This window comes from Cupressus sempervirens, chromosome 4 (genome assembly GCF_028749045.1).
Source record: "Cupressus sempervirens isolate cs-2001-9-10 chromosome 4, ASM2874904v1, whole genome shotgun sequence".
NCBI classification, from domain to species: Eukaryota; Viridiplantae; Streptophyta; class Pinopsida; order Cupressales; family Cupressaceae; genus Cupressus; species Cupressus sempervirens.
This window is the reverse complement of record NC_143121.1, coordinates 169068547-169082369: the sequence shown is the minus strand read 5'-3', so window position 1 is coordinate 169082369 and position 13823 is coordinate 169068547. Positions and strand designations below refer to the sequence as shown.

The 13823-nt window shown below is 34.4% G+C and overlaps 1 pseudogene; it reads right to left on the bottom strand.

Moving 5' to 3' along the window:
* LOC149560519 (beta-glucosidase 12-like) overlaps positions 1 to 12726 on the bottom strand; it is a 54140-nt pseudogene extending 41414 nt beyond the window's left edge.
* Between the last annotated feature and the right edge of the window lie 1097 nt (positions 12727 to 13823).

Here is a 13823-nt window from a genome sequence, read left to right as displayed (position 1 = left end):
ATGGGAGTTATCAATTTTGAGGTATATAGGTTACTGCAAAATTTTGAAAATTTTGAAGTTTTGTATATAAGCCAAGTCATGGATATGTTATACTCAAGGAAGCTAAGATTGCTTATGTATATTTAAGTGCTTTTTGACACTGATGTCAAATGGGGAGATTGTTGATCTTAGATTCGTTTTGACAAGTGAGTGCCAACACACTTAAATCATTTATGTAGTTCATACCAAACTAGTAATACATGTCAAGCACCACATAAATATTAGACTGTGCCGAGTTGCAATGAGTGCTGAGTCACTCATGTGCCGAGTCACTCATGTACCGAGTCACTCATGAGCTGAGAAAATAGACCATGTTGAGTGATTCAAGTGTTGAGTTTTGATGTGGAGTAGTTCAGGTGCCAAGTCAAAAGTAGAAATACAATGCATGCCAAGCATCAGTGACTACATGTGCCAAGTGACATAGTTTAGAAATATTTGTTTTTAATTGCACAAACAACTATAATGTAAACCATTTTCAAGCCAACTTAAGGAAATATTTTGATCTTTTGGAGATAAGGATGAATCTATATTTGAATTCCCTATGTAATTGCATGCAGCTAATTCTAAAATAGGAAGGTTTAAGCGACAACATGGATGAATCTCAGTCATAGATTCATACCTAACCCTAAGCCACTAGAGTCTTCTTAAGGAGGATGAAGCCCTAAAATTATAATAGTGTAACAAGGGGTGAATGATCGAATTGAAGGAGTGAACAAGATAGTTTGCAGAGCATTCAAGGTGACTTAGTAGCAAGAGTATATTGTAGAATTAGTTTGTGAAGAATAGAGCATAGAGAAGGATATAAAATTGATATATCATATCGTGAAGGATCAAATCATAGATTGTGCAGAGGTGATCTATTATCAAGAAAACAAGTGCCAATCACAGGATCTAAGCTGAGGCATTCTAACAGGTGATTTTAGTTAATATCTCTTAATAGAGTAGTCCTAACAAGCTTTATTAAATCCTTTAATAGGGTGGCATTCCAAGTGAATAATCTAAAGTCCTCTAACCAGACACACTTCTAATAGGGTGTTGAAATCCTCTAACAAGGTGGGACTTAATAGTCTTTGTAAGCCTTTAATAGGGCAAACCTTTCATAAGGAAAACTATGGTTAATGGTCAAACCATTGTAACCTTAATTGGTTACACTTTAATGTTGCAGGAGTAAATATTTGTTGGTGTCATTCCCACCCCATTTTTACCTTCTCACTTGAAAGGTTTTTGGGTAATCATATATGGTGTTATGCGTGTGTTTGATTACATGTTTACATGATCGATGCATGTGCTATTTCAATTTACATATTAAATGCATGAGATGTATGAATGATGAAAGTTTTATGCGCTGAAGTTTAAACTCTTGATTCACCCCCCCTCTCCCCTTAGAAGTTTACCTTTCCTACTTGAAATTCCAACATTTGGGTGATAACTCAATTTTTGATATTGTTGGTCATGGAAGTATTCATGTGAAATTTTCTAATGGTAGAATTAGAAATTTGGTGGTGTCTTACATTTCTCAAGACTAGTAGGGAATTTTTTATCCATTAGTAAACTAATAGATATGGGTGTGCATGTACAATTTTTTGAAGTAGGTGTGAAAATGTTGAGAGGTGCTATGTTAATAGCAAGAGGAAGAAAAATGGGTATGTTGTACCAGCTTGATGTATGCACAGTTGAGTGCAATAGTACTTCTGATAAGATTGTGAAGAGGACTTCTTTGTTGGAGAAGGAGAGGATTTCTTTTTCAGTAGATGGTTATGATTTCTGGGTACCCAAGGGTGCTCTATCTACTAAATCAAAGTTACCTATAGAGAAGACTATGTTATGGCACTGAAGACTCAGCCACATATGTGAGAAAGGTCTACAAACCTTAAATAATAAAACCTTGTTGATGGGTTGAAAGAGTGCAATCTTGATTTTGATTTTTGCATTGTATCTATGGTTAACAAAATTGTGTTCAGTTTTACTCAAGTTCTCATTATTCCTTATGTATTTGGTCAAGTTGATGTTCCTTCTATTGGTAAATCAGTTTATTATGTTTCTTTCATTGATGATTTCAATAGAAGAACATGGGTTTATTTTCTTAGAAGTAAATCTGAAGATTTAGTCATTTCAAACAGTTTAAAGCAATGGTTGAGTTGCATACTAGAAAGAAGATAAAGCATTTGAGAACTAATAATGGCGGTGAATATTGCTCCAATGATTTTGATGCATTTTGTAAAGATTGTGGTATTAAAAGAGAGAAGACAACTCTGTATTCTCCACAATAGAATAGAGTTGCAGAAAGAATGAATAAGACCTTGATGGAGAAGGCTAGGAGTATGCTAAGTGGAGTTGGATTAGAAAAAAAAATTTCAGCCAAAGCTATAGCTATTGCTTGCTACTTGATAAACATACAAGTCTCCTACATCAGCTCTTGTTGATAAGACACGAATGCAAGCATGGTTGGGCCACAAGCCTTCACTTAAACATCTAAGAGTTTTTGGTTGTGAAGCATATGCTCATGTGTCAAAGGAGAAGTGGAAAAAATTGGACAAAAAAGCTGTCAAATGTATCTTCATCGGATATAGCTATTGTGTGAAAGTATACAAGCTTTGGGACCCATTGCAGAAAAGGTATTTTATTCCAGAAGTGTTACTTTTAGAGAAACTGAGCCTTCTTATATTATAGTGCAGCCATAATAGATAAAAGGAAAGAAAGATGTGATTCAACTTCCTACTACACCTAAGAAATTTGAATCGAGGCCCTTAGAAAGACAAGTTGTTGAAGAGAGCTCTATAAGTTCTAAGTCATCAGAGGAAGAGGGAGAACCTGATCATGAACCTGAACCTAAACCAGATCTTGTTTGAAGGTCTAGCAGATTGAAAAAAGTATCAGAAAGGTATGGATATTCTCCTGATGATTGGAGGTGTATATTTTCTTTGAATTCTAATATCGATGAACCAAAATCTATAGAAGAGGCTCTTGGTAGCAATGATTTAGAGTCCTAGAAGATAGCCATTGAAGAAGAGATGGAAAATATTAAGAGGAATGACCCATGGGACCTTGTACCAATGTCTAAAGGATGGAAGCCTATTGGTTGTAAATGGGTGTTCAAAAGAAAGATGGGTTCAAATGGAACCATTCAGAAGTATAAAGTACATTTGGTTTGCAAAGGATACTCCTAGGTTGAAGGAATTAATTATGGTGAATTTTTTTCTCCTGTAGCAAAAATGGCATCCATTTGATTTTTACTTTCTATTGTAGTAGCTATGATCTAGAAGTTGAGCAGATGGATGTGAAGACAACTTTCGTTCATTGAGATTTGGAGGAAGAAATTTATATAACACAACTAGAGCAATTTGTGGTGAAAGGTAAAAGTCATTTGGTCTGTAAATTGAAGAAATCCTTGTATAGTATAAAACAAAGTACTAGGATGTGGTACTAGAAGTTTGATTATAAGTTTGATACATATGTATTGAGTTTGGGTTTTGTGCGATTCAAATCTAGTCACTATATATACTACAAGTCTGATGGTGATTATTTCTTGGTTGTTACCTTATATGTTGATGACATGTTGTTTGTTGGTAAATGTAAAGGTTTGATTGCATAATTAAAATCTCAGCTCTCAACAAAGTTTGAAATGAAAGATCTTGGTGCAACAAGGTACATTCTTTCAATGGAGGTTATAAGAGATAGACACAACCGAAAGCTTTGGCTAGGCAAGAGTAATTATGTTGGTAATATTCTAAGAAGATTCAATATGCAGGATTCTAGACCATTGAGTGTTCTTGTTACTATCAGAACAAAGATTTCTAGCTCACGGGGTCCTACATCCCCATTGGAGATGGAAGAGATGAGCCAAGTGCCAAATCAGAGTGCTGTTGGAAGTTTAATGTATGATATGGTCTGTACAAGACTGAACATTGCCCAAGCAGTGGGAGTACTTTCCCGTTATATGCCTAATCCAAAAAGAACACATTGGGATGCAGTAACTTAAGGAGTTTTTAGATACTTGTGGGGTACCTCAAAGTACTCTATATGTTTTCATGGGACAAGAAATGAGCATTCCCTAGATATTTGAGGCTATGTGGATTCAGACTAAGCTGGTGATGTTGATAGAAGAAGATCTACTAGTGCATATGTGTTTACATTATTCCGTGATGCAATCTATTGGATAAGCAAGTGACAAAATATGGTCACTTTGTCCACTATAGAGGCAGAGTATATGGCAACTACTCATGCCTACAAGGAAGCTATCTGGCTAAAGAGACTATGCACAGATATATAATTCAAACATGGTATAGTGACAATTTATAGTGATAGTCAGAGTGTAATCTACCTAGTAAAGAACTCGACATTTCATGCTAGGACCAAAAACATTCATGTACAATATCATTTTTTGATAGATATAGTCAAGGATGACAAGGTGAAGCTGGTGAAGGTAGAGACTTTGGTGAATGTTGTTGATGCATTAACTAAACCTATGAGCACAGAGAAGTTCATATGGTATTTGGAGTCTATGGGCCTCTCAGTCTCTAGCAATTAAGTCTATGACACTTTGGATCTATTGACTCTTGTAAGGTGTTTGACAAGTGGGAGAATGTTGAGAATGGTGTCTCAACCTTGCAACCTCTTTTTTTAGAAATCTCTAGAAAATTTTAGCTAAAAAACTCTAGATTTTTTTTAGAAAATTCTAGAATTTGTTCTTGATGGTTTTCCACATGTTTATGAGTTGGAAAAAGGTGTATGAGTTGTTAAAAATGTGTCTAGTCTCTAGAAAAATGTAGAAGGGATATTTTTAGAGTGTAAACAACTCATTATATGACTTTATGGGGGTCTAAACTAGAGAAAAAATTATGGACAAAAATTATATTTTTGGAGTTACAAATTACAAGTGGGTAACATGTGGCATGGTTGTTTTGCCTATGGTTTTGTAAAACCACAAATGGTTTCTAAGTGGCAAATCACTATAAAAGGAGGGTTTGGGGAGGTGTTTGAATTATTAAGTTTAGTTTGAAAGATTGGTGCTAGAAGGAGTCTCTCTGAGTCCAAGTCCGAGTTTGAGTTGTGGTGATGCGCTCCTCTAAGAACTTGCATTGCAAGTGTATTGTAATCTTTTTGATTTGATGATACATTGTGCAGGTTTTGGAGGATGGGGTTTTTCTCTTGGAAGGGTTTCCCCATTGTAATCATTGTGTTATGAGTTAATTGTTATTTTGATTAAGTTATTATGCATTTCTTGAGATCTCTGCACTAGTTACTTGAATTTTCATTATCGTCCTCTCAAAGATTAGTGTAGGAAGCAATTCCATGCAACTTTGCTTCCTTATAGTGACAAATTTCAGGCCATTGTATGCCATTATAAATAAACCTATCAACTTAATTATAGTAATAACTAATAACCTAATATTAATAATAATAATAATATAATATATTAATTAAATGATAAGATGTGTCTTTTCTCTTTATATTATATATAAAAGAAGTATTAACTCGATAAGAGATATATGAAAATGATTTATAAAATTCAAAAATATATATGGGTATGTGCAGAATCATGGTGTGCCAAAAAGTGGCCATCTAAAAAATTTGTAGTGCTAAAATATCTCAAACCATTTCAAAATCTATTCCAACTTTTTTCCCACCCACCCTTGTACTAAATGAAAATAATTAATATCTTTATAAAGTATACTATATATTTTGATACCAAACCTATATGGTCAACTTTAAAAGCATCCTAAAAATGTGGTTTTGGCCTATTTTTATGTGATTTTTACTTCAAACATGTAGCTTATGACTTTTTTTTCACCAAAATTTGATGACATGAAAAGGGTTTCTTAAGAATATTCTTATCTTTATATAAATGTAAGGCTTGTCAAATTATGAGTTTAGTAAGTAATTATTACTTATTTTCTAATGGAGTTATATATAAAGTGCTGACTGGCACACTACTTGAAAAACAACTATAACTTTCAAATGGTACAACATTTTTTAAATCCAAAAGATGCATCACATTCTATGTTTCTTCTACTATAAGGAATAAAATGAAAAATTGAATTTTGCAAAGTTTCAAATTAGTTAAGGTGGTTAGACACAAGAGATTTTTTATTTAAAAAATACTAAAGTCAAAAATTAATTAGTAATTATTTATTTACAATTAAAATACCAAAAAATGTGTCACATCTAGGCATGAGTCTACTACTTATATTTAGAATATTATTAAAAATATTATCATTTGATTTTGATTAAGGTCGTTAGACATACGTCTACTTCTTATTTTTGTTCTAAATTTTTTGTAATATTGCATTAAAATTCAAAATTTTGAACAATCAATTTTTATTTTTTTGAGATAAGTCCTAGTAGTTTAGAAATTAGAATCTATTTTCTAGAGATTCTTTTCTCTTAACTTTTTGATATAAAGTTAATAACAAGTAGAAAATTGCACATCAAGTTGACATAACCCTAATTTCTTGATTTTTTATTGCCACCTAAGAGCACAGTTTGGTTGATCATGATCCTACACATACCCATATTGAAGTTAAATTTAGTAATGTTCTGATAGGAAACATTACAATTAGTACTATCATCCTATGAAAAATATATCTTAAATATAGAGAACTACAATTGCAACTACATAAAAGAGGAACCAACAAAATGGACTGAATCAAAAGAAACAAATGACAAGCATAGATGAAAAAAAATACTGCTTAAGAATTGCATAACAAAATGAGGAGATCAGGGCTTAGTTGAAGGCATGATGGTGGGAAGAATACAAATTCAAGTAATTCACAAGAGACTGGACTTACGAATGAAAACTACATTTGAAATTTAGTGGATTCAATATTCACCAGGGGTGGTATCTTAGTGTACTTGAGAAAATGAAATGTTGAAATGAGTTATGTTGATGCTAAAACGTATGTATATTTAGAAAGGTTGCCTCGTTCCTTTAATTAAACTCAACTAGGAATGTATTCCATTTCTCAGCGATGTACGTAGTGTGAATCAAGTCTTAAGAAAAAAGAAATAATTTAGAATTAAATTTGCATGAGTAACTCATAAATAATAGATGGAAAATTGATGGAAAGATGAAATGCTTCTACATGATGGTACATCGAGCTTGTTATACATTGAATATAAAAGTGTGCCAGAGACATTTAATATATTGTGTGGAGAACTCAACAATTTTCTTGAGTAGCAGAATAGTTATTTTGGAGGAATGATGGAAGAGGATATTAATCTTGACTTAAGTAATGAAACATAGAGGTTGAAATTATTCAAAATAGCATCAGTAATAAATTTGGGATTAGATTAAATGAAGAGACATAATAAGCATCCCATTTCACTGCATAATAAGGATTGATTGTTTATACAAGCCACACAAAGAAATCAATGGTTGGTAGCACATTACTCCTAGCTTGAATTGACAGTGATGGAGATAGAGTCTATAGCATGGCTAAAAAATTCATTAAAATAATGATGAGGAGAAAACAAGAATAAAGGCTATAATAGCTTCAAATGAGATGGAAAGAAGAAATTGGAGAAAACTACAACAACCTCATAAGATGAATGAAAAAAACTTCAAACATGAACAACACCTTATAGTTTGCATCCATTCATTCACAGAAAGCACATAAAGATGCTTCCTTACCAAACATGTGTTTATTCAACTCACAACCTGTTCTTGCAAATGACCATGGAGAAAATATTGTACATTCCTCCTACCTATTCTTCAACATGTGCTAGTTTGTTTACATGAAGATTACACAAGTAGGAGACATGATGTCTCAAAATATTTTCTAGGTAGTAGTTCAACAACCTATGCCCTAGCTGCAAAGATCTCATTACAGTATAAAATTTAAAACATTGGGACTCTACTAATAAAGATTAAACAAAAATAATAATAAAAGCAATTGTAGGAAAACAATGTTTTTTTTTAAAATTTCTTATTTCATTCCACAAAACATGAAATATATCATTCAACTTCTTTCTCTATCTTCTTCCCACCAGAAAAAAAAAATCATGCTCTCCCAAAGGTTTTGGAGAGAATATATAAACAAAGGTAAACAATTATAAACTATTTTTGGGAACCACTAGACCTGTAAAGGTTTTATTTAATCATTTACTGAAGTGATAACAATACATTAAAAAATATGACCTAAAATTTAATAATAACAAAACATTAAAACACCCCCCAAAAACAATACGTAAACATTATTCTTGTACCCAATACTTGTAGCTACTCCTAGGGGTAAATTTTGTCTCAAGTCCTCTTGGAGACCAACTGTTGTAGATCCCCACCTTGCCTCAAGATCTTTGTTTCTGGTAACTAAGTGGCTTCATAATTTGGAAGGCCCTTCCATTTGACCAAGTCCTCTATGTGCACTTTGTGTCTTGTCCTCATGGCCTCTCCGCTATTGCTGATGCACTCCATCTGTGGCTTCTCTATAGAAGGCAATTCTCAAATCTAGTTATTGATTCATGTGTGGGTTCAATGGTACCAATATCATCATTAGACCCTTTATACAATATGAGATCTGAGACATTAAATATAGGTGAAATAGCTACATCTAGAGGCAATGACACTTGTAAGCATTTTCTCTGTACTTTTCTAGAATTTCACATGGTCCAATCTTCTTCATCATCAAATTCGTATGGCTCCTCTGAGGTAACCAATATTTTTTCAAGTGTACCATAATTAAATTCCCAACATGGAACTAGACATTCCTTCTCTTCAAGTTTTTCTTATCCTTCACCTTCAAGCTATTTTGTTGCAAATTTTTCCTCACGTGCTCATGCACTTCCACCATTGGCTGAGAAAACTCGTTTTCATGTCTAGTCCTTTTCTCCAAGCCATCCACAAACCTAAGTTCAAAAACTCCCCTTGGATGTCTCCCATAAATAACTTCAAAAAGACTCATGCCTGTGCTATGATTCATCGAGTCATTGTATTCAAACTCCACCTGAGATATGATGGCATCCCAACTACCTCCATGTTCCCGTGTCAAACATCTCAAAAGGTTTCCTAAGGATCTATTAACCACCTCAGTTTGTCCATCTATTTGAGGATGATAGGCTAAACTAAAAGACAAATTCGTGCTCAACTTCTTCCATAGGGTCCTCCAAAATTGACCTGCAAACTTGTTGTCCCTAACCAACAATGTTCAATGACAAACCATGAATACAAACTATTTCTTTAAAGAATAGTCCTGTAATATAACTAGCATCATTAGTGGTTTTACATGGAATAAAGTGAGCCATTTTACTGAATCTATCAACAACCACAAATATGCTTTCATAAGCTATCTTTGTCCTTGTTAATCGGATCACAAAATCCATATTCAAACACTCCCAAGGTCTGTTTGGTATGGGTAAAGGCTGATAAAGTCTAGCATTTGTTGACACACCCTTTTCCCTTTCACATACAAGACAACTTTCCACAAACTTCCTAATGTATGTTTGCTTCTTGGTCCAATAATAGAATCTTTGTACCAATTCCAATGTCTTGTTGAGTCCAAAATGACCACTGAGACCTCCACAATGTTTCTCTTTAATGACATTGTCATACATAGAACATTTGGGAATAGATAGTTGGCTACCCTTAAACAACAGTCCATCTTGCACAATGAATTCAAAAAAATCAGAATGAAAACAATCTTCTAACTTAGTGCAAACCTCATATGCTTCGTTGAAATCTCTATCGTCCACATACATTCCCTTTAATGCATCTACACCCATGATTTGGAGTTCTACTTCTTGCACTGTTAGCACTATCCTACTAAGTGTATCAACCATATTATTGGCTTATCCTTTCTTATGTTTGATTATGAAGGTATAGACCTGCAAACTCTCAAGCCATTTTATGTGCCTATGGTTGATTTTTTCCTATACATTCAAGAAACTAAGAGCATGGTTGTCAGTATACACAATAAACTCCTTAGGCAGCAAATACTACATCCATTTTTTCAATGCCTGGACCATGGCATACAATTCTAGATCATAAGAAGAATATTTCTTCTTTGCTTCATTCAGCTTCTCATTGAAAAATGCAATGGGTCTGCCTTCTTGGCTAAGAACAACCCCTATTGCAAAGCCACTAGCATCACATTATATTTTAAAAGTTTATTAAAATTTGGTAAAACAAGAATAGGATATTTTGCTACCTTTTTCTTGAGTTCCTCAAAACTCTTATATGCTGCACTATTCCATTCAAACTTCATTTTACCTCCTCCTTTGATGGTGTCTAAAATTGGTGCACAAATGTTGCTGAAGTTCCTTATGAACTTCCTATAGAATGTGGCCAAGCCATGGAAACTTTGAACATCTCCAACAGTCCTTGGTGTTGGCTAATTAATAATGGCCTCTACTTTAGATGGGTCCATTTTTTAGATCTCCCTTGGATATCACAAATCCAAGATACACCAACTCTTGTTTCAAAAAATCATACTTCTCCAAGTTTAGCTTCAACTTTTGTTCCTGTAGCCTTTGCAAAACCATATTCAAATTCTGCAAATGCTCTTCCTTGTTCCTGGTATACACCAAAATGTCATCAAGGTAGACAACAACAAACTTCCCAATGAAGTCCTACAAAACTTCATTCATTAGTCGCATAAATGTACTAGGAGCATTAGATAAACCAAATGGCATAACTAGCCATTCATACAACCCTTCATTAGTTTTAAAGGCCATCTTCCATTCATCCTCCTCTCATATCCTTATTTGATGATACCCACTTTTGAGATCTATTTTAGAAAAATATGAAGCTCCCCCCAAACAATCTAACAAATCTTCTATTCTAGGAATAAGAAATCTATATCTTATAGTTATCCTATTAATGGACCTATAATTGGTACAAAAATGCCACTTACCATCCTTCTTTGGAGAAATAATCGAGGGTATGGCACATGGGCTAATAATTTTCCTTACCAACCCCTTATCAAGAAACTCTTGTATTTGCCTAGCAATCTCTTCATTCTGCCATAGTGTCATCTTATATGCTGCCTTGTTGGGTAGCATTTCTCTAGGAATAAGATCAATCTAGTGACTTATGCCTCTTATTGGTGGTAGAGACTTAGGCATTACCTCAGCATTGATGTCCTTGTACTAGTTCAAAATATCTTCAACTTCTTTTAGGCCTGTTGTTCTACGTTCCTTCTTCCTATCTGCCTTAGGCTTCAGCACCAATGCAAAGTCTATTCCATCTTCTTCTTCAAGATTATTAATGGACTCTTTCTCACCCACCATCAACACCCTTGGTCCAACTTGACCAACCCCTTTCTCTTCTCCTTCAGAATTCAATTTGTATGTTACTCCATCCTTTTGGAAGCTATAAGAATTCTTCTCACCATCATGGCCTGCCTTCCTGTCAAATTGCCAAGGTCTTCCCAACAAGAGGTGAAAAGCATCCATGGGCAAGATATCAGACAATATTTTATCCTTATGTCCCCCTATACTGAACTCTACCCAAGCTTGCTCATTCACAACTTCCTGCTTCCCTTTGTTCAACCAACTAACCTTGTATGGACAAGAATGTGGAAGTCTCTCCAACTTCAATTTGTTTATAGCCTCAAGTGAGATGATATTATTCATGGAACCTAAATCAATTATCACCTTGCACAACTTTCCTTTCACCTTGCATTGAAATAAAAAAAGAGCCCTCCTTTGAGTGGTGTCTTCTTTCACTGGTTCCTTAAGGAATGTCCTCCTTATCATGAGAGTTTCTCCCTGAGCCTCTATCATCAACTAAAATTTTGGTGAGTTCATACTTACATTATATTCCTAGACATAAGTGACTCTTCCTTCACCATTTTGAGAAGTAGATACCCTTTGCAAACACTTATATTTTGGGTGTCCCATCTAACCACAATTGTAACACTTCATTCCTAAGAACTTGGATCCTCTGCCTGATCCATCTAACCTTCCTCCATTAGATCCCCTTCCACCATAGCCTCCTATGCTACTTGAGTCATCCACTTGCTCCTTGGGCATAGAATTGCCTTGGGACCTCTGACCTTGTCCTCTATTGTTGAAGTTTCCCCTACCTTGGTCATTCCTTCCACTTCTCCCTCCTTGTTATTGATCACCATTCCTCTTCAGCTTCTCTTCAACTTTAAGAGCAAGTTGAAAACACTTCCCCAATGTATATGGTTCCAAGAGGCTGATCTCCTCCTATATGTTCATTCTTAGACCATTTAAATACCTAGACACTCTTTCTAGTTCCTCCTCTTGTTTCTTTTCCTTGAGAGTTAATCTATGGAACTCTTCTAAATAGGCATTCATGTCCATCTCTCACTGCTTCAGGCTTTGCAAGTTTTTGAACAACTACACCTCATGATCTACAGGTAGAAATTGTGCCTTGATTTTTGCCTTCATCACTTCCCATGAAGAAATCAGACTTTTATTGTTTTGTATCCTTTCTTCTTGAATATAATTCCACCACGAGAGAGCAGATCCTCTCAGTTTTCCTTTTGCAATCATTACCCTACCATTCTTTGGAACTTAATTCAATTCAAAGTGATTGGTGATTGCTTCAATCCATTTAATCACTTCCTCACTATTGAGGATACCTCCATATGTAGGTAGCCTATCAGTAACATCTCCTCTTATTGACTTTAAAGCATCAATGGATGCCTTTTGATCCATAGGCAATTCCATTGGTGGATCTTGGTGTTGTTCTCCTTCTTCATCTCTACTGGCACCTTCGTCCATCTCATTCTCCTTATCCTAGTCACTGGACCCCTTCTTTAACTCCAACTTCTCTTCTAGAAGTTCCTCCATCATCTTTTTGATGACATCTGGAGTCATACTTTTCAGAGACATGGTGTGAGCCTCAACTTCAGCCTTTGATTCTTCTATAGACATACACTTACCAACAAGATCTTATGTTTCTCTGATACCAATATGATGAGGAGAAAACAAGAATAAAGTTTGTAATAGCTTCAAATGAGATGGAAAGAATAAATTGGAGAAAACTACAACAACATCATGAGATGAATCACAAAAACTTCAAACATGAACAACACCTTACAGTTTGCATCCATTCATTCACAACAAGAACATAGAGATGATGCCTTACCAAACATGTGTTTCTTCAACTTGTAGCCCATTCTTGCAAATGACCATGGAAAAATACTGTACATTCCTCCTACCTATTCTTCAACATGTGTTGGTCTATTCACATGAGGATTACACAAGCACTTGAGATATGATGTCTCAAAATATTTTCTAGGTAGCAGTTCAACAACCTGTGCCCTGGCTACAAAGATCTCATTACAATATAAAATTTAAAACATTGGGACTCCATTGACAAAGATTAAACAAAAATAATAATAAAAGCAATTTTAGGAAAAAAGTGTTTTTTTTTAATCTCTTATTTCATTCCACAAAACATGAACAATATAATTTAACTTCTTTCTTAGTCTTCTTCCCACCAGAAAAAAAAAATCATGCTCTCCTAGAGGTTTTGGAGAGAATATATAAACAAAAGTAAATAGTTAAAATTGTTTTTGGAAACCACTAGACCTATAAAGGTTTTATTTAATCCTTTACTAAAGTGATAACAAAACATTAAAAATATGCCCTAAAATTTAATAATAACAAAACATTAAAACACCCCCCAAAAATAATATGTAAAGATTATTCCTATGCCCAACACCTGTAGTTGCTCCTACAGTACAAAACATCACAAATGGTCAACCAACATGTAGGACAAGGAAATACAACTGAGATGAAACTATTAGTAGCGGACCCCGATTCGCACCTTACTGTGATCAAACTTTGTATCTCCTTGTTAGTAGATTTTTTTA